The following is a 27,312-nucleotide window of genomic DNA, read 5'->3' on the forward strand; positions in this document are numbered from 1 at the left end:
GGAGTTACTGTGCACAGTTCGGGTCTCCGTATCACACTGGGAGTTACTGTGCACAGTTCTAGTCTCTGTATCACACTGGGAGTTACTGTGCACACTTCCTGTCTCTGTATCACACTGGGAGTCACGGTGCATAGGTCCGGTCTCTTTATCACACTGGGAGTTACTGTGCACAGTTGCAGTCTCTGTATCACACTGGGAGTCACTGTGCATAGTTGCCGTCTCTGTATCGCACTGGGAGTTACTGTGCACAGTTCCAGTCTCTGTATCACACTGGGAGTTACTGTGCACAGTTCCTGTCTCTGTATCACACTGGGACTTATTGTGCACAGTTCCCGTCTCCCTATCACACTGGGAGTTACTGTGCACATGTTCAGTCTCTGTATCACACTGAAAGTTACTGTGCACCATTCCGGTCTCCATATCACACTGCGAGTCACTGAGTACAGTTCTGGTCTGTGTATCACACTGGGAGTTACTGGGCACAGGTCTGGTCTCTGAATCACACTGGGAGTCACTGTGCACAGTTCTGGGCTCTGTATCACACTGGGTGTTACTGTGCATATTTCCTGTCTCTGTATCACACTGGGAGTCACTGTGCACAGTTCCGGTCTCTGTATCACACTGGGAGACGCTGTGCACAGTTGCAGTCTCTGTATCACACTGGGAGTTACTGTGCACAGTTCCGGTCTCTGTATCACACTGGGAGTTACTGTGCACAGTTCCAGTCCCTGTATCACACTAGGAGTCACTGTGCACATTTGCAGTCTCTGTATCACACTGGGAGTCACTGTGCACAGTTGCCGTCTCTGTATCGCACTAGGAGTTATTGTGCACAGTTCCAGTCTCTGTATCACACTGGGAGTCACTGTGCAAAGTTCCAGTCTCTGTATCACACTGGGAGTCACTGTGCACAATTCCGGTCTCTGTATCACACTGGGAGTTATTGTGCACAGTTCCCGTCTCCCTATCACTCTGGGAGTTACTGTGCACATGTTCAGTCTCTGTATCACACTGGGAGTTACTGTGCACCTTTCCGGTCTCCATATCACACTGCGAGTCACTGTGCTCAGTTCTGGTCTGTGTATCACACTGGGAGTTACTGTGCACAGTTCCGCTCTCCTTATCACACTGTGAGTTACTGTGCACAGTTCCTGTTTCTGTACCACACTGGGAATTAATGTGCACACCTCCTGTCTCTGTATCACACTGGGCGTTACTGTGCAGATTTCCGGTCTCTGTATCACACTGGGAATTAGTGTGCACAGTTCCGGTCTCTATATCAGACTGGGAGTCACTATGCTCAGTTCCGGTCTCCGTATCACACTGGGAGTCACTGTGCACATTTCCGGTCTCTGTATCACACTGGGAGTTACTGTGCACAGTTCTGGTCTCTGTATCACACTGGGTGTTAATGTGCACAGTTCCGGTCTCTATCACACGGGGAGTGAATGTCTATTGATCCGGTCTGTATATCACACTGGGAGTTACTGTGCACAGTTCTGATCTCTGTATCACACTGGGAGTCACTGTGCACAGTTCCAGTCTCTGTATCACACTGGGAGTTACTGTGCACAATTCCGGTCTCTGTATCACACTGGGCGTTACCGTGCATCGTTCCGGTCTCTGTATCATACTGGGAGTTACTGTGCCTAGTTCTGGTCTCTGTATAACACTGGGAGTTACTGTGCACAGTTCCAGTCTCTGTATCATACTGCGAGTTACTGTGCACAGTTCCGGTCTCTGTATCACATTGAGATTACTGTGCACAGTTCCAGTGGCTACCAAGCTGGGAGTTACTGTGAACAGTTCCAGTCTCTGTATCACACTGGGTGTTACTGTGCACAGTTCTAGTCTCTGTATCACACTGGGAGTTACTGTGCACACTTCCTGTCTCTGTATCACACTGGGAGTCACGGTGCATAGGTCCGGTCTCTTTATCACACTGGGAGTTACTGTGCACAGTTGCAGTCTCTGTATCACACTGGGAGTCACTGTGCATAGTTGCCGTCTCTGTATCGCACTGGGAGTTACTGTGCACAATTCCAGTCTCTGTATCACAGTGGGAGTCACTGTGCAAAGTTCCAGTCTCTATATCAGACTGGGAGTCACTGTGCACAGTTGCAGTCTCTGTATCACACTGGGAGTTACTGTGCACAGTTCCAGTCTCTGTATCACACTGGGAGTTACTGTGCACAGTTCCTGTCTCTGAATCACACTGGGAGTTACTGTGCACAGTTGCAGACTCTGTATAACACTGGGAGTTACTGTGAACTATTCCGGTCTCCATATTACATTGCAAGTCACTGTGCACAGTTCAGGTCTGTGTATCACACTGGGAGTTACTGTGCACAGTTCTGGTCTCTGAATCACACTGGGAGTCACTGTGCCCAGTTCCGCTTTCTCTATCACTCTGGGAGTTACTGTGCACAGTTCCGGTCTCCGTATCACACTGGGGGTAAGTGTGCACAGTTCCGGTCTCTGTTACACTGGGAGTTACTGTGCACAGTTCCGGTCTCTGTATCACACTGGGAGTTACTGTGCACAGTTCCGGTTTCTGTATCACACTGGGCGTTACTGTGCACAGTTCCGGTCTCTGTATCATACTGTGAGTTACTGTGCCTAGTTCTGGTCTCTGTATCACACTGGGATTTACTGTGCACAGTTCCGGTCTATGTATCACACTGGGCGATACTGTGCACAGTTCCGGTCTCTGTATAACACTGGGATTTACTGTGCACAGTTCCAGTCTCTGTATCATACCGGGAGTTACTGTGCACAGTTCCAGTCTTTATATCACACTGGGAGTCACTGTGCACAGTTCCGGTCCCTGTATCACAGTGGGTGTCACTGTGCACAGTTCCAGTCTCTGTATCACACTGGGAGTTACTGTGCACAGTTCCAGTATCTGTATCACACTGGGAGTTACTGTGCACAGTTCATGTCTCTGTATCACACTGGGAGTTACAGTGCACAGTTCTCGTCTCCCTATCACACTGGGAGTTACTTTGCACATGTTCAGTCTCTGTATCACACTGGGAGTTACTGTGCACAATTCCGGTCTCCATATCACACTGCGAGTCACTGTGCACAGTTCTGGTCTGTGTATCACATTGGGAGTTACTGTGCACAGTTTTGGTCTCTGAATCACACTGGGAGTCACTGTGCACAGTTCCAGTCTCCGCATCACACTGGGGGTTACTGTGCACAGTTTCGGTCTCTGTTGCACTGGGGGTTACTGTGCACAGTTCCGGTCTCCATATCACACTGGGAGTTACTGTGCACAGTTCCGCTCTCATTATCGCACTGTGAGTTACTGTGCACAGTTCCTGTTTCTGTACCACACTGGGAATTAATGTGCACACCTCCTGTCTCTGTATCACACTGGGCGTTACTGTGCAGATTTCCGGTCTCTGTATCACGCTGGGAATTACTGTGCACAGTTCCGGTCTCTACATCAGACTGGGAGTCACTATGCTCAGTTCCGGTCTCCGTATCACACTGGGAGTCACTGTGCACATTTCCGGTCTCTGTATCACACTGGGAGTTACTGTGCACAGTTCTGGTCTCTGTATCACACTGGGTGTTAATGTGCACAGTTCCGGTCTCTATCACACTGGGAGTGAATGTCTATTGATCCGGTCTCTATATCACACTGGGAGTTACTGTGCACAGTTCTGATCTCTGTATCACACTGGGAGTCACTGTGAACAGTTCCAGTCTCTGTATCACACTGGGCGTTACTGTGCACAGTTCCAGTCTCTGTATCACACTGGGAGTTACTGTGCACAATTCCGGTCTCTGTATCACACTGGACGTTACTGTGCATCGTTCCGGTCTCTGGATCATACTGGGAGATACTGTGCCTAGTTCTGGTCTCTGTATAACACTGGGAGTTACTGTGCACAGTTCCAGTCTCTGTATCATACTGGGAGTTACTGTGCACAGTTCCGGTCTCTGTATCACACTGAGATTACTGTGCACAGTTCCGGTGACTACCACACTGGAAGTTACTGTGCACAGTTCCGGTCTCCGTATCACACTGGGAGTTACTGTGCACACCTCCTGTCTCTGTATCACACTGGGAGTCACTGTGCATAGGTCCGGTCTCCGTATCACACTGGGAGTTACTGTGCACAGTTGCAGACTCTGTATAACACTGGGAGTTACTGTGAACTATTCCGGTCTCCATATTACATTGCGAGTCACTGTGCACAGTTCAGGTCTGTGTATCACCCTGGGAGTTACTGTGCACAGTTCTGGTCTCTGAATCACACTGGGAGTCACTGTGCCCAGTTCCGCTTTCTCTATCACTCTGGGAGTTACTGTGCACAGTTCCGGTCTCCGTATCACACTGGGGGTAAGTGTGCACAGTTCCGGTCTCTGTTACACTGGGAGTTACTGTGCACAGTTCCGGTCTCTGTATCACACTGGGAGTTACTGTGCCTAGTTCTGGTCTCTGTATCACACTGGGATTTACTGTGCACAGATCCGGTCTCTGTATAACACTGGGAGTTACTGTGCACAGTTCCAGTCTCTGTATCATATTGGGAGTTACTGTGCACAGTTCCGGTCTCTGTATCACACTGAGATTACTGTGCACAGTTCCGGTGACTACCACACTGGGAGTTACTGTGCACAGTTCCGGTCTCCGTATCACACTGGGAGTTACTGTGCACACTTTCTGTCTCTGTATCACACTGGGAGTCACTGTGCATAGGTCCGGTCTCCGTATCACACTGGGAGTTACTGTGCACAGTTGCAGACTCTGTATAACACTGGGAGTTACTGTGCACAGTTCCGGTCTCTGTATCACACTGGGAGTTACTGTGCACAGTTCCTGTCCCTGTATCACACTGGGAGACGCTGTGCACAGTTGCTGTCTCTGTATCACACTGGGAGTTACTGTGCACAGTTCCGGTCTCTGTATCACACTGGGAGTTACTGTGCACAGTTCCTGTCCCTGTATCACACTAGGAGTCACTGTGCACATTTGCAGTCTCTGTATCACACTGGGAGTCACTGTGCACAGTTGCCGTCTCTGTATCGCACTGGGAGTTACTGTGCACAGTTCCAGTCTCTGTATCACACTGGGAGTCACTGTGCAAAGTTCCAGTCTCTGTATCACACTGGGAGTCACTGTGCACAGTTCCAGTCTCTGTATCATACTGGGAGTTACTGTGCACAGTTCCGGTCTCTGTATCACACTGGGAGATACTGTGCACGGTTCCGGTCTCTGTATAACACTGGCAGTTACTGTTCACAGTTCCAGTCTCTGTATCATACTGAGAGTTACTGTGCACAGTTCCGGTTCTGTATCACACTGTGATTACTGTGCACAGTTCCGGTGACTTTCACACTGGGAGTTACTGTGCAAAGTTCGGGTCTCCGTATCACACTGGGAGTTACTGTGCACAGTTCTGGTCTCTGTATCACACTGGGAGTTACTGTGCACACTTCCTGTCTCTGTATCACACTGGGAGTCACTGTGCATAGGTCCGGTCTCTTTATCACACTGGGAGTTACTGTGCACAGTTGCAGTCTCTGTATCACACTGGGAGTCACTGTGCACAGTTGCAGTCTCTGTATCACACTGGGAGTTACTGTGCACAGTTCCAGTCTCTGTATCTCACTGGGAGTTACTGTGCACAGTTCCAGTCTCTGTATCACACTGGGACTTATTGTGCACAGTTCCCGTCTCCCTATCACACTGGGAGTTACTGTGCACCATTCCGGTCTCCATATCACACTGCGAGTCACTGAGCACAGTTCTGGTCTGTGTATCACACTGGGAGTTACTGGGCACAGTTCTGGTCTCTGAATCACACTGGGAGTCACTGTGCCCAATTCCGTTTTCCCTATCACTCTGGGAGTTACTGTGCACAGTTCCGGTCTCCGTATCACACTGGGGGTTACTGTGCACAGTTCCGGTCTCTGTTACCCTGGGAGTTACTGTGCACAGTTCCGGTCTCTGTATCACACTGGGAGTTACTGTGCACAGTTCCAGTTTCTGTATCACACTGGGCGTTACCGTGCACAGTTCCGGTCTCTGTATCATACTGGGAGTTACTGTGCCTCGTTCTGGTCTCTGTATCACACTGGGAGTTACTGTGCACAGTTCCGGTCTCTGTATCACACTGGGAGTTACTGTGCTCAGTTCCGGTCTATGTATCACACTGGGCGATACTGTGCACAGTTCCGGTCTCTGTATAACACGGGGAGTTACTGTGCACAGTTCCAGTCTCTGTATCATTTTGGGAGTTACTGTGCACAGTTCCGGTCTCTGTATCACACTGAGATTACTGTGCACAGTTCCGGTGACTACCACACTAGGAGTTACTGTGCACAGTTCCGGTCTCCGTATCACACTGGGAGTTACAGTGCACACTTCCTGTCTCTGTATCACACTGGGAGTCACTGTGCATAGGTCCGGTCTCCGTATCACACTGGGAGTTACTGTGCACAGTTGCAGGCTCTGTATAACACTGGGAGTTACTGTGCACTGTTCCGGTCTCTGTATCACACTGGGAGTTACTGTGCACAGTTCCTGTCCCTGTATCACACTGGGAGACGCTGTGCACAGTTGCCGTCTCTGTATCACACTTGGAGTTACTGTGCACAGTTCCGGTCTCTGTATCGCACTGGGAGTTACTGTGCACACTTCCTGTCCCTGTATCACACTAGGCATCACTGTGCACTTTTGCAGTCTCTGTATCACACTGGGAGTCACTGTGCACAGTTGCCGTCTCTGTATCGCACTGGGAGTTACTGTGCACTGTTCCAGTCTCTGTATCACACTGGGAGTCACTGTGCAAAGTTCCAGTCTCTGTATCACACTGGGAGTCACTCTGCACAGTTGCAGTCTCTGTATCACACTGGAAGTTACTGTGCACAGTTCCAGTCTCTGTATCACACTGGGAGTTACTGTGCACAGTTCCGGTCTCTGTATCACACTGGGAGTTATTGTGCACAGTTCCCATCTCCCTATCACTCTGGGAGTTACTGTGCACATGTTCAGTCTCTGTATCACACTGGGAGTTACTGTGCATCATTCCGGTCTCCATATCACACTGCGAGTCACTGTGCTCAGTTCTGGTCTGTGTATCACTCTGGGAGTTACTGGGCACAGTTCTGGTCTCTGAATCACACTGGGAGTCACTGTGCACAATTCTGGGCTCTGTATCGTACTGGGTGTTACTGTGCATATTTCCTGTCTCTGTATCACACTGGGAGTCACTGTGCACAGTTCCAGTCTCTTTATCACACTGGGAGTTACTGTGCACAGTTCATGTCTCTGTATCAAACTGGGAGTTACAGTGCACAGTTCTCGTCTCCCTATCACACTGGGAGTTACTGTGCACATGTTCAGTCTCTGTATCACACTGGGAGTTACTGTGTACAATTCCGGTCTCCATATCGCACTGCGAGTCACTGTGCATAGGTCCGGTCTCCGTATCACACTGGGGGTTACTGTGCACAGTTGCAGACTCTGTATAACACTGGGAGTTACTGTGCACTGTTCCGGTCTCTGTATCACACTGGGAGTTACTGTGCACAGTTCCTGTCCCTGTATCACACTGGGAGACGCTGTGCACAGTTGCCGTCTCTGTATCACACTGGGAGTTACTGTGCACAGTTCCGGTCTCTGTATCACACTGGGAGTTACTGTGCACAGTTCCTGTCCCTGTATCACACTAGGCGTCACTGTGCACATTTGCAGTCTCTGTATCACACTGGGAGTCACTGTGCACAGTTGCCGTCTCTGTATCGCACTGGGAGTTACTGTGCACTGTTCCAGTCTCTGTATCACACTGGGAGTCACTGTGCAAATTTCCAGTCTCTGTATCGCACTGGGAGTCACTCTGCACAGTTCCAGTCTCTGTATCACACTGGGAGTTACTGTGCACAGTTCCAGTCTCTGTATCACACTGGGAGTTACTGTGCACAGTTCCGGTCTCTGTATCACACTGGGAGTTATTGTGCACAGTTCCCGTCTCCCTATCACTCTGGTATTTACTGTGCACATGTTCAGTCTCTGTATCACCTGGGAGTTACTGTGCATCTTTCCGGTCTCCATATCACACTGCAAGTCACTGTGCTCAGTTCTGGTCTGTGTATCACTCTGGGAGTTACTGGGCACAGTTCTGGTCTCTGAATCACACTGGGAGTCACTGTGCACAGTTCTGGGCTCTGTATCGCACTGTGTCTTACTGTGCATATTTCCTGTCTCTGTATCACAATGGGAGTCACTGTGCACAGTTCCAGTCTCTGTATCACATTGAGACTTACTGTGCACAGTTCCAGTCTCTGTATCACACTGGGAGTTACTGTGCACAGTTCATGTCTCTGTATCAAACTGGGAGTTACAGTGCACAGTTCTCGTCTCCCTATCACACTGGGAGTTACTGTGCACATGTTCAGTCTCTGTATCACACTGGGAGTTACTGTGTACAATTCCGGTCTCCATATCACACTGCGAGTCACTGTGCACAGTTCAGGTCTGTGTATCACACTGGGAGTTACTGTGCACAGTTCTGGTCTCTGAATCACACTGGGAGCCACTGTTCCCCGTTCCGGTTTCTCTATCACTGTGGGAGTTACTGTGCACAGTTCCGGTCTCCGTATCATACTGGGGGTTACTGTGCACAGTTCCGGTCTCTGTTACACTGGGAGTTACTGTGCACAGTTCCGGTTTCTGTATCACAGTGGGCGTTACTGTGCACAGTTCCGGTCTCTGTATCATACTGGGAGTTATTGTGTCTAGTTCTTGTCTCTGTATCACACTGGGATTTACTGTGCACAGTTTCGGTCAATGTATCACACTGGGCGATACTGTGCACAGTTCCGGTCTCTGTATAACACTGGGAGTTACTGTGCACAGTTCCAGTCTCTGTATCATACTGGGAGTTACTGTGCACAGTTCCGGTCTCTGTATCACACTGAGATTACTGTGCACAGTTCCGGTGACTACCACACTGGGAGTTACTGTGCACAGTTCCGGTCTCCGTATCACACTGGGAGTTACTGTGCACACTTCCTGTCTCTGTATCACACTGGGAGTCACTGTGCATAGGTCCGGTCTCCGTATCACACTGGGAGTTACTGTGCACAGTTGCAGACTCTGTATAACACTGGGAGTTACTGTGCACAGTTCCGGTCTCTGTATCACACTGGGAGTTACTCTGCACAGTTCCTATCCCTGTATCACACTGGGAGACGCTGTGCACAGTTGCCGTCTCTGTATCACACTGGGAGTTACTGTGCACAGTTCCGGTCTCTGTATCACACTGGGAGTTACTGTGCACAGTTCCTGTCCCTGTATCACACTAGGAGTCACTGTGCACACTTGTAGTCTCTGTATCACACTGGGAGTCACTGTGCACAGTTGCCTTCTCTGTATCGCACTGGGAGTTACTGTGCACAGTTACAGTCTCTGTATCACACTGGGAGTCACTGTGCAAAGTTCCAGTCTCTGTATCACACTGGGAGTCACTGTGCACAGTTCCAGTCTCTGTATCACACTGGGAGTTACTGTGCACAGTTCCAGTCTCTGTATCACACTGGGAGTTACTGTGCACAGTTCCGGTCTCTGTATCACACTGGGAGTTATTGTGCACAGTTCCCGTCTCCCTATCACTCTGGTATTTACTGTGCACATGTTCAGTCTCTGTATCACCTGGGAGTTACTGTGCATCTTTCCGGTCTCCATATCACACTGCAAGTCACTGTGCTCAGTTCTGGTCTGTGTATCACTCTGGGAGTTACTGGGCACAGTTCTGGTCTCTGAATCACACTGGGAGTCACTGTGCACAGTTCTGGGCTCTGTATCGCACTGTGTCTTACTGTGCATATTTCCTGTCTCTGTATCACACTGGGAGTCACTGTGCACAGTTCCAGTCTCTGTATCACATTGAGACTTACTGTGCACAGTTCCAGTCTCTGTATCACACTGGGAGTTACTGTGCACAGTTCATGTCTCTGTATCAAACTGGGAGTTACAGTGCACAGTTCTCGTCTCCCTATCACACTGGGAGTTACTGTGCACATGTTCAGTCTCTGTATCACACTGGGAGTTACTGTGTACAATTCCGGTCTCCATATCACACTGCGAGTCACTGTGCACAGTTCAGGTCTGTGTATCACACTGGGAGTTACTGTGCACAGTTCTGGTCTCTGAATCACACTGGGAGCCACTGTGCCCCGTTCCGGTTTCTCTATCACTGTGGGAGTTACTGTGCACAGTTCCGGTCTCCGTATCATACTGGGGGTTACTGTGCACAGTTCCGGTCTCTGTTACACTGGGAGTTACTGTGCACAGTTCCGGTTTCTGTATCACAGTGGGCGTTACTGTGCACAGTTCCGGTCTCTGTATCATACTGGGAGTTACTGTGTCTAGTTCTTGTCTCTGTATCACACTGGGATTTACTGTGCACAGTTTCGGTCAATGTATCACACTGGGCGATACTGTGCACAGTTCCGGTCTCTGTATAACACTGGGAGTTACTGTGCACAGTTCCAGTCTCTGTATCATACTGGGAGTTACTGTGCACAGTTCCGGTCTCTGTATCACACTGAGATTACTGTGCACAGTTCCGGTGACTACCACACTGGGATTTACTGTGCACAGTTCCGGTCTCCGTATCACACTGGGAGTTACTGTGCACACTTCCTGTCTCTGTATCACACTGGGAGTCACTGTGCATAGGTCCGGTCTCCGTATCACACTGGGAGTTACTGTGCACAGTTGCAGACTCTGTATAACACTGGGAGTTACTGTGCACAGTTCCGGTCTCTGTATCACACTGGGAGTTACTCTGCACAGTTCCTATCCCTGTATCACACTGGGAGACGCTGTGCACAGCTGCCGTCTCTGTATCACACTGGGAGTTACTGTGCACAGTTCCGGTCTCTGTATCACACTGGGAGTTACTGTGCACAGTTCCTGTCCCTGTATCACACTAGGAGTCACTGTGCACACTTGTAGTCTCTGTATCACACTGGGAGTCACTGTGCACAGTTGCCTTCTCTGTATCGCACTGGGAGTTACTGTGCACAGTTCCAGTCTCTGTATCACACTGGGAGTCACTGTGCAAAGTTCCAGTCTCTGTATCACACTGGGAGTCACTGTGCACAGTTCCAGTCTCTGTATCACACTGGGAGTTACTGTGCACAGTTCCAGTCTCTGTATCACACTGGGAGTTACTGTGCACAGTTCTGGTCTCTGTATCACACTGGGAGTTATTGTGCACAGTTCCCGTCTCCCTATCACTCTGGTATTTACTGTGCACATGTTCAGTCTCTGTATCACCTGGGAGTTACTGTGCATCTTTCCGGTCTCCATATCACACTGCAAGTCACTGTGCTCAGTTCTGGTCTGTGTATCACTCTGGGAGTTACTGGGCACAGTTCTGGTCTCTGAATCACACTGGGAGTCACTGTGCACAGTTCTGAGCTCTGTATCGCACTGTGTCTTACTGTGCATATTTCCTGTCTCTGTATCACACTGGGAGTCACTGTGCACAGTTCCAGTCTCTGTATCACATTGGGAGTTACTGTGCACAGTTCCAGTCTCTGTATCACACTGGGAGTTACTGTGCACAGTTCATGTCTCTGTATCAAACTGGGAGTTACAGTGCACAGTTCTCGTCTCCCTATCACACTGGGAGTTACTGTGCACACGTTCAGTCTCTGTATCACACTGGGAGTTACTGTGTACAATTCCGGTCTCCATATCACACTGCGAGTCACTGTGCACAGTTCAGGTCTGTGTATCACACTGGGAGTTACTGTGCACAGTTCTGGTCTCTGAATCACACTGGGAGCCACTGTGCCCCGTTCCGGTTTCTCTATCACTGTGGGAGTTACTGTGCACAGTTCTGGTCTCCGTATCATACTGGGGGTTACTGTGCACAGTTCCGGTCTCTGTTACACTGGGAGTTACTGTGCACAGTTCCAGTTTCTGTATCACAGTGGGCGTTACTGTGCACAGTTCCGGTCTCTGTATCATACTGGGAGTTACTGTGTCTAGTTCTTGTCTCTGTATCACACTGGGATTTACTGTGCACAGTTTCGGTCAATGTATCACACTGGGCGATACTGTGCACAGTTCCGGTCTCTGTATAACACTGGGAGTTACTGTGCACAGTTCCAGTCTCTGTATCATACTGGGAGTTACTGTGCACAGTTCCGGTCTCTGTAGCACACTGAGATTACTGTGCACAGTTCCGGTGACTACCACACTGGAGTTACTGTGCACAGTTCCGGTCTCCGTATCACACTGGGAGTTACTGTGCACACTTCCTGTCTCTGTATCACACTGGGAGTCACTGTGCATAGGTCCGGTCTCCGTATCACACTGGGAGTTACTGTGCACAGTTGCAGACTCTGTATAACACTGGGAGTTACCGTGCACAGTTCCGGTCTCTGTATCACACTGAGAGTTACTCTGCACATTTCCTATCCCTGTATCACACTGGGAGACGCTGTGCACAGTTGCCGTCTCTGTATCACACTGGGAGTTACTGTGCACAGTTCCGGTCTCTGTATCACACTGGGAGTTACTGTGCACAGTTCCTGTCCCTGTATCACACTAGGAGTCACTGTGCACACTTGTAGTCTATGTATCACACTGGGAGTCACTGTGCACAGTTGCCTTCTCTGTATCGCACTGGGAGTTACTGTGCACAGTTCCAGTCTCTGTATCACACTGGGAGTCACTGTGCAAAGTTCCAGTCTCTGTATCACACTGGGAGTCACTGTGCACAGTTCCAGTCTCTGTATCACACTGGGAGTTACTGTGCACAGTTCCGGTCTCTGTATCACACTGGGAGTTATTGTGCACAGTTCCCGTCTCCCTATCACTCTGGGAGTTACTGTGCACATGTTCAGTCTCTGTATCACACTGGGAGTTACTGTGCACCATTCCGGTCTCCATATCACACTGCGAGTCACTGTGCTCAGTTCTGGTCTGTGTATCACTCTGGGAGTTACTGTGCATATTTCCTGTCTCTGTATCACACTGGGAGTCACTGTGCACAGTTCCGGTCTCTGTATCACACTGGGAGTTATTGTGCACAGTTCCCGTCTCCCTATCACTCTGGTATTTACTGTGCACATGTTCAGTCTCTGTATCACCTGGGAGTTACTGTGCATCTTTCCGGTCTCCATATCACACTGCAAGTCACTGTGCTCAGTTCTGGTCTGTGTATCACTCTGGGAGTTACTGGGCACAGTTCTGGTCTCTGAATCACACTGGGAGTCACTGTGCACAGTTCTGGGCTCTGTATCGCACTGTGTCTTACTGTGCATATTTCCTGTCTCTGTATCACACTGGGAGTCACTGTGCACAGTTCCAGTCTCTGTATCACATTGAGACTTACTGTGCACAGTTCATGTCTCTGTATCAAACTGGGAGTTACAGTGCACAGTTCTCGTCTCCCTATCACACTGGGAGTTACTGTGCACATGTTCAGTCTCTGTATCACACTGGGAGTTACTGTGCACAATTCCGGTCTCCATATCACACTGCGAGTCACTGTGCACAGTTCAGGTCTGTGTATCACACTGGGAGTTACTGTGCACAGTTCTGGTCTCTGAATCACACTGGGAGCCACTGTGCCCCGTTCCGGTTTCTCTATCACTGTGGGAGTTACTGTGCACAGTTCCGGTCTCCGTATCATACTGGGGGTTACTGTGCACAGTTCCGGTCTCTGTTACACTGGGAGTTACTGTGCACAGTTCCGGTTTCTGTATCACAGTGGGCGTTACTGTGCACAGTTCCGGTCTCTGTATCATACTGGGAGTTACTGTGTCTAGTTCTTGTCTCTGTATCACACTGGGATTTACTGTGCACAGTTTCGGTCAATGTATCACACTGGGCGATACTGTGCACAGTTCCGGTCTCTGTATAACACTGGGAGTTACTGTGCACAGTTCCAGTCTCTGTATCATACTGGGAGTTACTGTGCACAGTTCCGGTCTCTGTATCACACTGAGATTACTGTGCACAGTTCCGGTGACTACCACACTGGGATTTACTGTGCACAGTTCCGGTCTCCGTATCACACTGGGAGTTACTGTGCACACTTCCTGTCTCTGTATCACACTGGGAGTCACTGTGCATAGGTCCGGTCTCCGTATCACACTGGGAGTTACTGTGCACAGTTGCAGACTCTGTATAACACTGGGAGTTACTGTGCACAGTTCCGGTCTCTGTATCACACTGGGAGTTACTCTGCACAGTTCCTATCCCTGTATCACACTGGGAGACGCTGTGCACAGCTGCCGTCTCTGTATCACACTGGGAGTTACTGTGCACAGTTCCGGTCTCTGTATCACACTGGGAGTTACTGTGCACAGTTCCTGTCCCTGTATCACACTAGGAGTCACTGTGCACACTTGTAGTCTCTGTATCACACTGGGAGTCACTGTGCACAGTTGCCTTCTCTGTATCGCACTGGGAGTTACTGTGCACAGTTCCAGTCTCTGTATCACACTGGGAGTCACTGTGCAAAGTTCCAGTCTCTGTATCACACTGGGAGTCACTGTGCACAGTTCCGGTCTCTGTATCACACTGGGAGTTACTGTGCACAGTTCCAGTCTCTGTATCACACTGGGAGTTACTGTGCACAGTTCCGGTCTCTGTATCACACTGGGAGTTATTGTGCACAGTTCCCGTCTCCCTATCACTCTGGTATTTACTGTGCACATGTTCAGTCTCTGTATCACCTGGGAGTTACTGTGCATCTTTCCGGTCTCCATATCACACTGCAAGTCACTGTGCTCAGTTCTGGTCTGTGTATCACTCTGGGAGTTACTGGGCACAGTTCTGGTCTCTGAATCACACTGGGAGTCACTGTGCACAGTTCTGAGCTCTGTATCGCACTGTGTCTTACTGTGCATATTTCCTGTCTCTGTATCACACTGGGAGTCACTGTGCACAGTTCCAGTCTCTGTATCACATTGGGAGTTACTGTGCACAGTTCCAGTCTCTGTATCACACTGGGAGTTACTGTGCACAGTTCATGTCTCTGTATCAAACTGGGAGTTACAGTGCACAGTTCTCGTCTCCCTATCACACTGGGAGTTACTGTGCACACGTTCAGTCTCTGTATCACACTGGGAGTTACTGTGTACAATTCCGGTCTCCATATCACACTGCGAGTCACTGTGCACAGTTCAGGTCTGTGTATCACACTGGGAGTTACTGTGCACAGTTCTGGTCTCTGAATCACACTGGGAGCCACTGTGCCCCATTCCGGTTTCTCTATCACTGTGGGAGTTACTGTGCACAGTTCTGGTCTCCGTATCATACTGGTGGTTACTGTGCACAGTTCCGGTCTCTGTTACACTGGGAGTTACTGTGCACAGTTCCAGTTTCTGTATCACAGTGGGCGTTACTGTGCACAGTTCCGGTCTCTGTATCATACTGGGAGTTACTGTGTCTAGTTCTTGTCTCTGTATCACACTGGGATTTACTGTGCACAGTTTCGGTCAATGTATCACACTGGGCGATACTGTGCACAGTTCCGGTCTCTGTATAACACTGGGAGTTACTGTGCACAGTTCCAGTCTCTGTATCATACTGGGAGTTACTGTGCACAGTTCCGGTCTCTGTAGCACACTGCGATTACTGTGCACAGTTCCGGTGACTACCACACTGGAGTTACTGTGCACAGTTCCGGTCTCCGTATCACACTGGGAGTTACTGTGCACACTTCCTGTCTCTGTATCACACTGGGAGTCACTGCGCATAGGTCCGGTCTCCGTATCACACTGGGAGTTACTGTGCACAGTTGCAGACTCTGTATAACACTGGGAGTTACTGTGCACAGTTCCGGTCTCTGTATCACACTGAGAGTTACTCTGCACAGTTCCTATCCCTGTATCACACTGGGAGACGCTGTGCACAGTTGCCGTCTCTGTATCACACTGGGAGTTACTGTGCACAGTTCCGGTCTCTGTATCACACTGGGAGTTACTGTGCACCGTTCCTGTCCCTGTAACACACTGGGAGTCACTGTGCACAGTTGCAGTCTCTGTATCACACTGGGAGTCATTGTGCACAGTTGCCGTCTGTGTATCGCACTGGGAGTTACTGTGCACAGTTCCAGTCTCTGTATCACACTGGGAGTCACTGTGCAAAGTTCCAGTCTCTGTATCACACTGGGAGTCACTGTGCACAGTTCCAGTCTCTGTATCACACTGGGAGTTACTGTGCACAGTTCCAGTCTCTGTATCACACTGGGAGTTACTGTGCACAGTTCCGGTCTCTGTATCACACTGGGAGTTATTGTGCACAGTTCCCGTCTCCCTATCACTCTGGTATTTACTGTGCACATGTTCAGTCTCTGTATCACACTGGGAGTTACAGTGCACAGTTCTCGTCTCCCTATCACACTGGGAGTTACTGTGCACATGTTCAGTCTCTGTATCACACTGGGAGTTACTGTGCACAATTCCGGTCTCCATATCACACTGCGAGTCACTGTGCACAGTTCAGGTCTGTGTATCACACTGGGAGTTACTGTGCACAGTTCTGGTCTCTGAATCACACTGGGAGCCACTGTGCCCCGTTCCGGTTTCTCTATCACTGTGGGAGTTACTGTGCACAGTTCCGGTCTCCGTATCATACTGGGGGTTACTGTGCACAGTTCCGGTCTCTGTTACACTGGGAGTTACTGTGCACAGTTCCGGTTTCTGTATCACAGTGGGCGTTACTGTGCACAGTTCCGGTCTCTGTATCATACTGGGAGTTACTGTGTCTAGTTCTTGTCTCTGTATCACACTGGGATTTACTGTGCACAGTTTCGGTCAATGTATCACACTGGGCGATACTGTGCACAGTTCCGGTCTCTGTATCACACTGGGAGTTACTGTGCACAGTTCCAGTCTCTGTATCATACTGGGAGTTACTGTGCACAGTTCCGGTCTCTGTATCACACTGAGATTACTGTGCACAGTTCCGGTGACTATCACACTGGGAGTTACTGTGCACAATTCTGGTCTCTGTATCACACTGGGAGTTACTGTGCACTCTTCCTGTCTCTGTATCACACTGGGAGTCACTGTGCATAGGTCCGGTCTCCGTATCACAATGGGAGTTACTGTGCACAGTTGCAGACTCTGTATCACACTGGGAGTTACTGTGCACAGTTCCGGTCTCTGTATCACACTGGGAGTTCCTTTGCACAGTTCCTGCCCCTGTATGACACTGGGAGACGCTGTGCACAGCTGCCGTCTCTGTATCACACTGGGAGTTACTGTGCACAGTTCCGGTCTCTGTATCACACTGGGAGTTACTGTGCACAGTTCCTGTCCCTGTATGACACTCGGAGTCACTGTGCACAGTTGCATTCTCTGTATCACACTGGGAGTCACTGTGCACAGTTGCCTTCTCTGTATCGCACTGGGAGTTACTGTGCACAGTTCCAGTCTCTGTATCACACTGGGAGTCACTGTGCAAAGTTCCAGTCTCTGTATCACACTGGGAGTCACTGTGCACAGTTCCAGTCTCTGTATCACACTGGGAGTTACTGTGCACAGTTCCCGTCTCTGTATCACACTGGGAGTTACTGTGCACAGTTCCGGTCTCCGTATCACACTGGGAGTTATTGTGCACAGTTCCCGTCTCCCTATCACTCTGGTATTTACTGTGCACATGTTCAGTCTCTGTATCACCTGGGAGTTACTGTGCATCTTTCCGGTCTCCATATCACACTGCAAGTCACTGTGCTCAGTTCTGGTCTGTGTATCACTCTGGGAGTTACTGGGCACAGTTCTGGTCTCTGAATCACACTGGGAGTCACTGTGCACAGTTCTGAGCTCTGTATCGCACTGTGTCTTACTGTGCATATTTCCTGTCTCTGTATCACACTGGGAGTCACTGTGCACAGTTCCAGTCTCTGTATCACATTGGGAGTTACTGTGCACAGTTCCAGTCTCTGTATCACACTGGGAGTTACTGTGCACAGTTCATGTCTCTGTATCAAACTGGGAGTTACAGTGCACAGTTCTCGTCTCCCTATCACACTGGGAGTTACTGTGCACACGTTCAGTCTCTGTATCACACTGGGAGTTACTGTGTACAATTCCGGTCTCCATATCACACTGCGAGTCACTGTGCACAGTTCAGGTCTGTGTATCACACTGGGAGTTACTGTGCACAGTTCTGGTCTCTGAATCACACTGGGAGCCACTGTGCCCCGTTCCGGTTTCTCTATCACTGTGGGAGTTACTGTGCACAGTTCTGGTCTCCGTATCATACTGGTGGTTACTGTGCACAGTTCCGGTCTCTGTTACACTGGGAGTTACTGTGCACAGTTCCAGTTTCTGTATCACAGTGGGCGTTACTGTGCACAGTTCCGGTCTCTGTATCATACTGGGAGTTACTGTGTCTAGTTCTTGTCTCTGTATCACACTGGGATTTACTGTGCACAGTTTCGGTCAATGTATCACACTGGGCGATACTGTGCACAGTTCCGGTCTCTGTATAACACTGGGAGTTACTGTGCACAGTTCCAGTCTCTGTATCATACTGGGAGTTACTGTGCACAGTTCCGGTCTCTGTAGCACACTGCGATTACTGTGCACAGTTCCGGTGACTACCACACTGGAGTTACTGTGCACAGTTCCGGTCTCCGTATCACACTGGGAGTTACTGTGCACACTTCCTGTCTCTGTATCACACTGGGAGTCACTGCGCATAGGTCCGGTCTCCGTATCACACTGGGAGTTACTGTGCACAGTTGCAGACTCTGTATAACACTGGGAGTTACTGTGCACAGTTCCGGTCTCTGTATCACACTGAGAGTTACTCTGCACAGTTCCTATCCCTGTATCACACTGGGAGACGCTGTGCACAGTTGCCGTCTCTGTATCACACTGGGAGTTACTGTGCACAGTTCCGGTCTCTGTATCACACTGGGAGTTACTGTGCACAGTTCCTGTCCCTGTATCACACTAGGAGTCACTGTGCACACTTGTAGTCTCTGTATCACACTGGGAGTCACTGTGCACAGTTGCCTTCTCTGTATCGCACTGGGAGTTACTGTGCACAGTTCCAGTCTCTGTATCACACTGGGAGTCACTGTGCAAAGTTCCAGTCTCTGTATCACACTGGGAGTCACTGTGCACAGTTCCAGTCTCTGTATCACACTGGGAGTTACTGTGCACAGTTCCAGTCTCTGTATCACACTGGGAGTTACTGTGCACAGTTCCGGTCTCTGTATCACACTGGGAGTTATTGTGCACAGTTCCCGTCTCCCTATCACTCTGGTATTTACTGTGCACATGTTCAGTCTCTGTATCACACTGGGAGTTACTGTGCACCATTCCGGTCTCCATATCACACTGCGAGTCACTGTGCTCAGTTCTGGTCTGTGTATCACTCTGGGAGTTACTGTGCATATTTCCTGTCTCTGTATCATACTGGGAGTCACTGTGCACAGTTCCGGTCTCTGTATCACACTGGGAGTTATTGTGCACAGTTCCCGTCTCCCTATCACTCTGGTATTTACTGTGCACATGTTCAGTCTCTGTATCACCTGGGAGTTACTGTGCATCTTTCCGGTCTCCATATCACACTGCAAGTCACTGTGCTCAGTTCTGGTCTGTGTATCACTCTGGGAGTTACTGGGCACAGTTCTGGTCTCTGACTCACACTGGGAGTCACTGTGCACAGTTCTGAGCTCTGTATCGCACTGTGCCTTACTGTGCATATTTCCTGTCTCTGTATCACACTGGGAGTCACTGTGCACAGTTCCAGTCTCTGTATCACATTGAGACTTACTGTGCACAGTTCCAGTCTCTGTATCACACTGGGAGTTACTGTGCACAGTTCATGTCTCTGTATCAAACTGGGAGTTACAGTGCACAGTTCTCGTCTCCCTATCACACTGGGAGTTACTGTGCACATGTTCAGTCTCTGTATCACACTGGGAGTTACTGTGTACAATTCCGGTCTCCATATCACACTGCGAGTCACTGTGCACAGTTCAGGTCTGTGTATCACACTGGGAGTTACTGTGCACAGTTCTGGTCTCTGAATCACACTGGGAGCCACTGTGCCCCGTTCCGGTTTCTCTATCACTGTGGGAGTTACTGTGCACAGTTCCGGTCTCCGTATCATACTGGGGGTTACTGTGCACAGTTCCGGTCTCTGTTACACTGGGAGTTACTGTGCACAGTTCCGGTTTCTGTATCACAGTGGGCATTACTGTGCACAGTTCCGGTCTCTGTATCACACTGGGAGTTACTGTGTCTAGTTCTTGTCTCTGTATCACACTGGGATTTACTGTGCACAGTTTCGGTCAATGTATCACACTGGGCGATACTGTGCACAGTTCCGGTCTCTGTATAACACTGGGAGTTACTGTGCACAGTTCCAGTCTCTGTATCATACTGGGAGTTACTGTGCACAGTTCCGGTCTCTGTATCACACTGAGATTACTGTGCACAGTTCCGGTGACTACCACACTGGGAGTTACTGTGCACAGTTCCGGTCTCCGTATCACACTGGGAGTTACTGTGCACACTTCCTGTCTCTGTATCACACTGGGAGTCACTGTGCATAGGTCCGGTCTCCGTATCACACTGGGAGTTACTGTGCACAGTTGCAGACTCTGTATAACACTGGGAGTTACTGTGCACAGTTCCGGTCTCTGTATCACACTGGGAGTTACTCTGCACAGTTCCTATCCCTGTATCACACTGGGAGACGCTGTGCACAGTTGCCGTCTCTGTATCACACTGGGAGTTACTGTGCACAGTTCCGGTCTCTGTATCACACTGGGAGTTACTGTGCACAGTTCCTGTCCCTGTATCACACTAGGAGTCACTGTGCACACTTGTAGTCTCTGTATCACACTGGGAGTCACTGTGCACAGTTGCCTTCTCTGTATCGCACTGGGAGTTACTGTGCACAGTTCCAGTCTCTGTATCACACTGGGAGTCACTGTGCAAAGTTCCAGTCTCTGTATCACACTGGGAGTCACTGTGCACAGTTCCAGTCTCTGTATCACACTGGGAGTTACTGTGCACAGTTCCAGTCTCTGTATCACACTGGGAGTTACTGTGCACAGTTCCGGTCTCTGTATCACACTGGGAGTTATTGTGCACAGTTCCCGTCTCCCTATCACTCTGGTATTTACTGTGCACATGTTCAGTCTCTGTATCACCTGGGAGTTACTGTGCATCTTTCCGGTCTCCATATCACACTGCAAGTCACTGTGCTCAGTTCTGGTCTGTGTATCACTCTGGGAGTTACTGGGCACAGTTCTGGTCTCTGAATCACACTGGGAGTCACTGTGCACAGTTCTGAGCTCTGTATCGCACTGTGTCTTACTGTGCATATTTCCTGTCTCTGTATCACACTGGGAGTCACTGTGCACAATTCCAGTCTCTGTATCACATTGGGACTTACTGTGCACAGTTCCAGTCTCTGTATCACACTGGGAGTTACTGTGCACAGTTCATGTCTCTGTATCAAACTGGGAGTTACAGTGCACAGTTCTCGTCTCCCTATCACACTGGGAGTTACTGTGCACACGTTCAGTCTCTGTATCACACTGGGAGTTACTGTGTACACTTCCGGTCTCCATATCACACTGCGAGTCACTGTGCACAGTTCAGGTCTGTGTATCACACTGGGAGTTACTGTGCACAGTTCTCGTCTCCCTATCACACTGAGAGTTACTGTGCACACGTTCAGTCTCTGTATCACACTGGGAGTTACTGTGTACAATTCCGGTCTCCATATCACACTGCGAGTCACTGTGCACAGTTCAGGTCTGTGTATCACACTGGGAGTTACTGTGCACAGTTCTGGTCTCTGAATCACACTGGGAGCCACTGTGCCCCGTTCCGGTTTCTCTATCACTGTGGGAGTTACTGTGCACAGTTCTGGTCTCCGTATCATACTGGGGGTTACTGTGCACAGTTCCGGTCTCTGTTACACTGGGAGTTACTGTGCACAGTTCCGGTTTCTGTATCACAGTGGGCGTTACTGTGCACAGTTCCGGTCTCTGTATCATACTGGGAGTTACTGTGTCTAGTTCTTGTCTCTGTATCACACTGGGATTTACTGTGCACAGTTTCGGTCAATGTATCACACTGGGCGATACTGTGCACAGTTCCGGTCTCTGTATAACACTGGGAGTTACTGTGCACAGTTCCAGTCTCTGTATCATACTGGGAGTTACTGTGCACAGTTCCGGTCTCTGTAGCACACTGAGATTACTGTGCACAGTTCCGGTGACTACCACACTGGAGTTACTGTGCACAGTTCCGGTCTCTGTATCACACTGGGAGTTACTGTGCACACTTCCTGTCTCTGTATCACACTGGGAGTCACTGTGCATAGGTCCGGTCTCCGTATCACACTGGGAGTTACTGTGCACAGTTGCAGACTCTGTATAACACTGGGAGTTACTGTGCACAGTTCCGGTCTCTGTATCACACTGGGAGTTACTGTGCACAGTTCCTGTCCCTGTATCACACTAGGAGTCACTGTGCACACTTGTAGTCTCTGTATCACACTGGGAGTCACTGTGCACAGTTGCCTTCTCTGTATCGCACTGGGAGTTACTGTGCACAGTTCCAGTCTCTGTATCACACTGGGAGTCACTGTGCAAAGTTCCAGTCTCTGTATCACACTGGGAGTCACTGTGCACAGTTCCAGTCTCTGTATCACACTGGGAGTTACTGTGCACAGTTCCAGTCTCTGTATCACACTGGGAGTTACTGTGCACAGTTCCGGTCTCTGTATCACACTGGGAGTTATTGTGCACAGTTCCCGTCTCCCTATCACTCTGGGCGTTACTGTGCACATGTTCAGTCTCTGTATCACACTGGGAGTTACTGTGCACCATTCCGGTCTCCATATCACACTGCGAGTCACTGTGCTCAGTTCTGGTCTGTGTATCACTCTGGGAGTTACTGTGCATATTTCCTGTCTCTGTATCACACTGGGAGTCACTGTGCACAGTTCCGGTCTCTGTATCACACTGGGAGTTATTGTGCACAGTTCCCGTCTCCCTATCACTCTGGTATTTACTGTGCACATGTTCAGTCTCTGTATCACCTGGGAGTTACTGTGCATCTTTCCGGTCTCCATATCACACTGCAAGTCACTGTGCTCAGTTCTGGTCTGTGTATCACTCTGGGAGTTACTGGGCACAGTTCTGGTCTCTGACTCACACTGGGAGTCACTGTGCACAGTTCTGGGCTCTGTATCGCACTGTGTCTTACTGTGCATATTTCCTGTCTCTGTATCACACTGGGAGTCACTGTGCACAGTTCCAGTCTCTGTATCACATTGAGACTTACTGTGCACAGTTCCAGTCTCTGTATCACACTGGGAGTTACTGTGCACAGTTCATGTCTCTGTATCAAACTGGGAGTTACAGTGCACAGTTCTCGTCTCCCTATCACACTGGGAGTTACTGTGCACATGTTCAGTCTCTGTATCACACTGGGAGTTACTGTGTACAATTCCGGTCTCCATATCACACTGCGAGTCACTGTGCACAGTTCAGGTCTGTGTATCACACTGGGAGTTACTGTGCACAGTTCTGGTCTCTGAATCACACTGGGAGCCACTGTGCCCCGTTCCGGTTTCTCTATCACTGTGGGAGTTACTGTGCACAGTTCGGTCTCAGTATCATACTGGGGGTTACTGTGCACAGTTCCGGTCTCTGTTACACTGGGAGTTACTGTGCACAGTTCCGGTTTCTGTATCACAGTGGGCATTACTGTGCACAGTTCCGGTCTCTGTATCACACTGGGAGTTACTGTGTCTAGTTCTTGTCTCTGTATCACACTGGGATTTACTGTGCACAGTTTCGGTCAATGTATCACACTGGGCGATACTGTGCACAGTTCCGGTCTCTGTATAACACTGGGAGTTACTGTGCACAGTTCCAGTCTCTGTGTCATACTGGGAGTTACTGTTCACAGTTCCGGTCTCTGTATCACACTGAGATTTCTGTGCACAGTTCCGATGACTATCACACTGGGAGTTGCTGTGCACAGTTCCGCTCTCCGTATCACACTGGGAGTTACTGTGCACAGTTCTGGTCTCTGTATCACACTGGGAGTTACTGTGCCAGTTCCGGTATCCGTATCACACTGGGAGTCACTGTGCACAGTTCCGGTCTCCGACACTGGGAGTTTACTGTGCACAGTTCCAGTCTCTGTATCACACTGGGAGTTACTGTGCACGTCCGTCCTGTATCACACTGGGAGTCACTGTGCTCAGTTCCGGTCTCTGTATCCACTGGGATTACTGTGCACAGTTCAGTCTCTGTATCACACTGGGAGTCACTGTGCACAGTTCCTGTCTCTGTATCACACTGGGAGTTACTGTGCACAGTTCCGTCTCTGTATCACACTGGGAGTTACTGTGCACAGTTCCATTCTGTATCACACGGGAGTACTGTGCACAGTTCCAGTCTCTGTAACTCACTGGGAGTCACTGTGCACAGTTCCGTCTCTGTGTCACACTGGGAGTACTGTGCACAGTTCCTGGTCTCCCTATCACACTGGGAGTCACTGTGCACAGTTCCTGTCTCTGTATCACACTGGTAGTCACTGTGCACAGTTCCGTTCTCTCTCTTACACTGGGAGTTACTGTGCATAGTTCCAGTCTCCATCACATGTGAGTCACTGTGCACAGTTCCTGTCTCTGTATCACACTGGGAGTCACTGTGCACAGTTCCGGTCTCTGTGGCACACTGGGAGTCACTGTACACAGTCCCGGTCTCCCTATCACTCTGGGAGTCGCTGTGCACAGTTCCTGTCTCTGTATCACACTGGGAGTCACTGTGTACACCTCCTGTCTCTGTATCACACTGGGAGTCACTCTCTATAGTTCCGGTCTCTGTATCACATGAGACTTACTGTGCACAGTTCCTGTCTCTCTATCACACTGGGAGTTACTGTGCACAGTTCTGGTCTCTGTATCACACTGGGAATCACTGTGCACAGTTCCGGTCTCTGTATCACACTGGGCGTTACTGTGCAGAGTTCCGGTCTCTGTATCACACTGGGAATCACTGTGCACAGTTCCGGTCTCTGTATCACACTGGGCGTTACTGTGCAGAGTTCCGGTCTCTGTATCACACTGGGAATTACTGTGCACAGTTCCGGTCTCTGTATCACACTGGGTGTTACTGTGTACAGTTCCAGTCTCTGTATCACACTGGGAGTTACTGCATTGTTCCGGTCTCCGTATCACGTTGGGAGTCACTGTGCACAGTTCCAGTTCTGTCTCACACTGGGAGTTACTGTCCTCAGCTCGGGTCTCTGTATCACACCGGGAGTCACTATGCTCAGTTCCGGTCTGCGTATCACACTGGGAGTTACTGTGCACACTTCTGGTCTCTTTATCACACTGGGAGTTACTGTGCAAAGTTCCGTTCTCTGTATCACACTGGGATTTACTGTGCACAGTTCAGGTCTCTATCACACTGGGAGTCACTGTGCACAGTTCCTGTCTCTGTATCACACTGGGAGTCACTGTGCATAGTACCGGTCTCTGTCACACTGGGAGTTACGGTGCACAGTTCCAGTCTCTATCACACTGGGCGTCGCTGTGCACAGTTCCTGTCTCTGTATCACACTGGGAGTCACTGTGCACAGTTCCAGTCTCTGTATCACACTGGAAGTTACTGTGCCCAGTTCCGGTCTCTTTATCACACCGGGAGTCACTATGCTCAGTTCCAGTCTGCGTAACTCACTGGGAGTCACTGTGCACAGTTCCGGTCTCTGTGTCACACTGGGAGTCACTGTACACAGTCCTGGTCTCCCTATCACACTGGGAGTCACTGTGCACAGTTCCTGTCTCTGTATCACACTGGTAGTCACTGTGCACAGTTCCGTTCTCTGTCTTACACTGGGAGTTACTGTGCATAGTTCCAGTCTCCATCACACTGTGAGTCACTGTGCACAGTTCCTGTCTCTGTATCACACTGGGAGTCACTGTGCACAGTTCCGGTCTCTGTGTCACACTGGGAGTCACTGTACACAGTCCCGGTCTCCCTATCACACTGGGAGTCGCTGTACACAGTTCCTGTCTCTGTATCACACTGGGAGTCACTGTGTACACCTCCTGTCTCTGTATCACACTGGGAGTCACTCTCTATAGTTCCGGTCTCTGTATCACATGAGACTTACTGTGCACAGTTCCAGTCTCTCTATCACACTGGGAGTTACTGTGCACAGTTCTGGTCTCTGTATCACACTGGGAATCACTGTGCACAGTTCCGGTCTCTGTATCACACTGGGCGTTACTGTGCAGAGTTCCGGTCTCTGTATCTCACTGGGAATTACTGTGCACAGTTCCGGTCTCTGTATCACACTGGGTGTTACTCTGTACAGTTCCGGTTTCTGTATCAGACTGGGAGTCACTCTGCTCAGTCCCGGTCTCTGTATCATACTGGGAGTTACTGTGCACAGTTCCGGTCTCTGTATCACACTGGGAGTTACTGTGTACAGTTCCGGTCTCTGTATCAGACTGGGAGTCACTATGCTCTGTTCCGGTATCTGTATCACACTGGGAGTCACTGTGCATAGTTCCGGTCTCCGTATCATGTTGGGAGTCACTGTGCACAGTTCCAGTCTCTGTCTCACACTGTGTGTTACTGTGCTCAGTTCCGGTCTCTGTATCACACTGGGAGTTACTGTGCCCAGTTCCGGTCTCCGTATAACACTGGGAGTTACTGTGCACAGTTCCGGTCTCTGTATCACACTGGGAGTTACTGTGCATAGTTCCAGTCTCCGTATCACACTGGGCGTCGCTGTGCACAGTTCCTGTCTCCGTATCACACTGGGAGTCACTGTGCACAGTTCCGGTCTCTGTATCACACTGGAAGTTACTGTGCCCAGTTCCGGTCTCTTTATCACACCGGGAGTCACTATGCTCAGTTCCAGTCTGCGTAACTCACTGGGAGTCACTGTGCACAGTTCCGGTCTCTGTGTCACACTGGGAGTCACTGTACACAGTCCTGGTCTCCCTATCACACTGGGAGTCACTGTGCACAGTTCCTGTCTCTGTATCACACTGGTAGTCACTGTGCACAGTTCCGTTCTCTGTCTTGCACTGGGAGTTACTGTGCATAGTTCCAGTCTCCATCACATGTGAGTCACTGTGCACAGTTCCTGTCTCTGTATCACACTGGGAGTCACTGTGCACAGTTCCGGTCTCTGTGTCACACTGGGAGTCACTGTACACAGTCCCGGTCTCCCTATCACACTGGGAGTTGCTGTACACAGTTCCTGTCTCTGTATCACACTGGGAGTCACTGTGTACACCTCCTG

The sequence above is a fragment of the Carcharodon carcharias genome, chromosome 24, assembly GCF_017639515.1.
Source record: "Carcharodon carcharias isolate sCarCar2 chromosome 24, sCarCar2.pri, whole genome shotgun sequence".
NCBI classification, from domain to species: Eukaryota; Metazoa; Chordata; class Chondrichthyes; order Lamniformes; family Lamnidae; genus Carcharodon; species Carcharodon carcharias.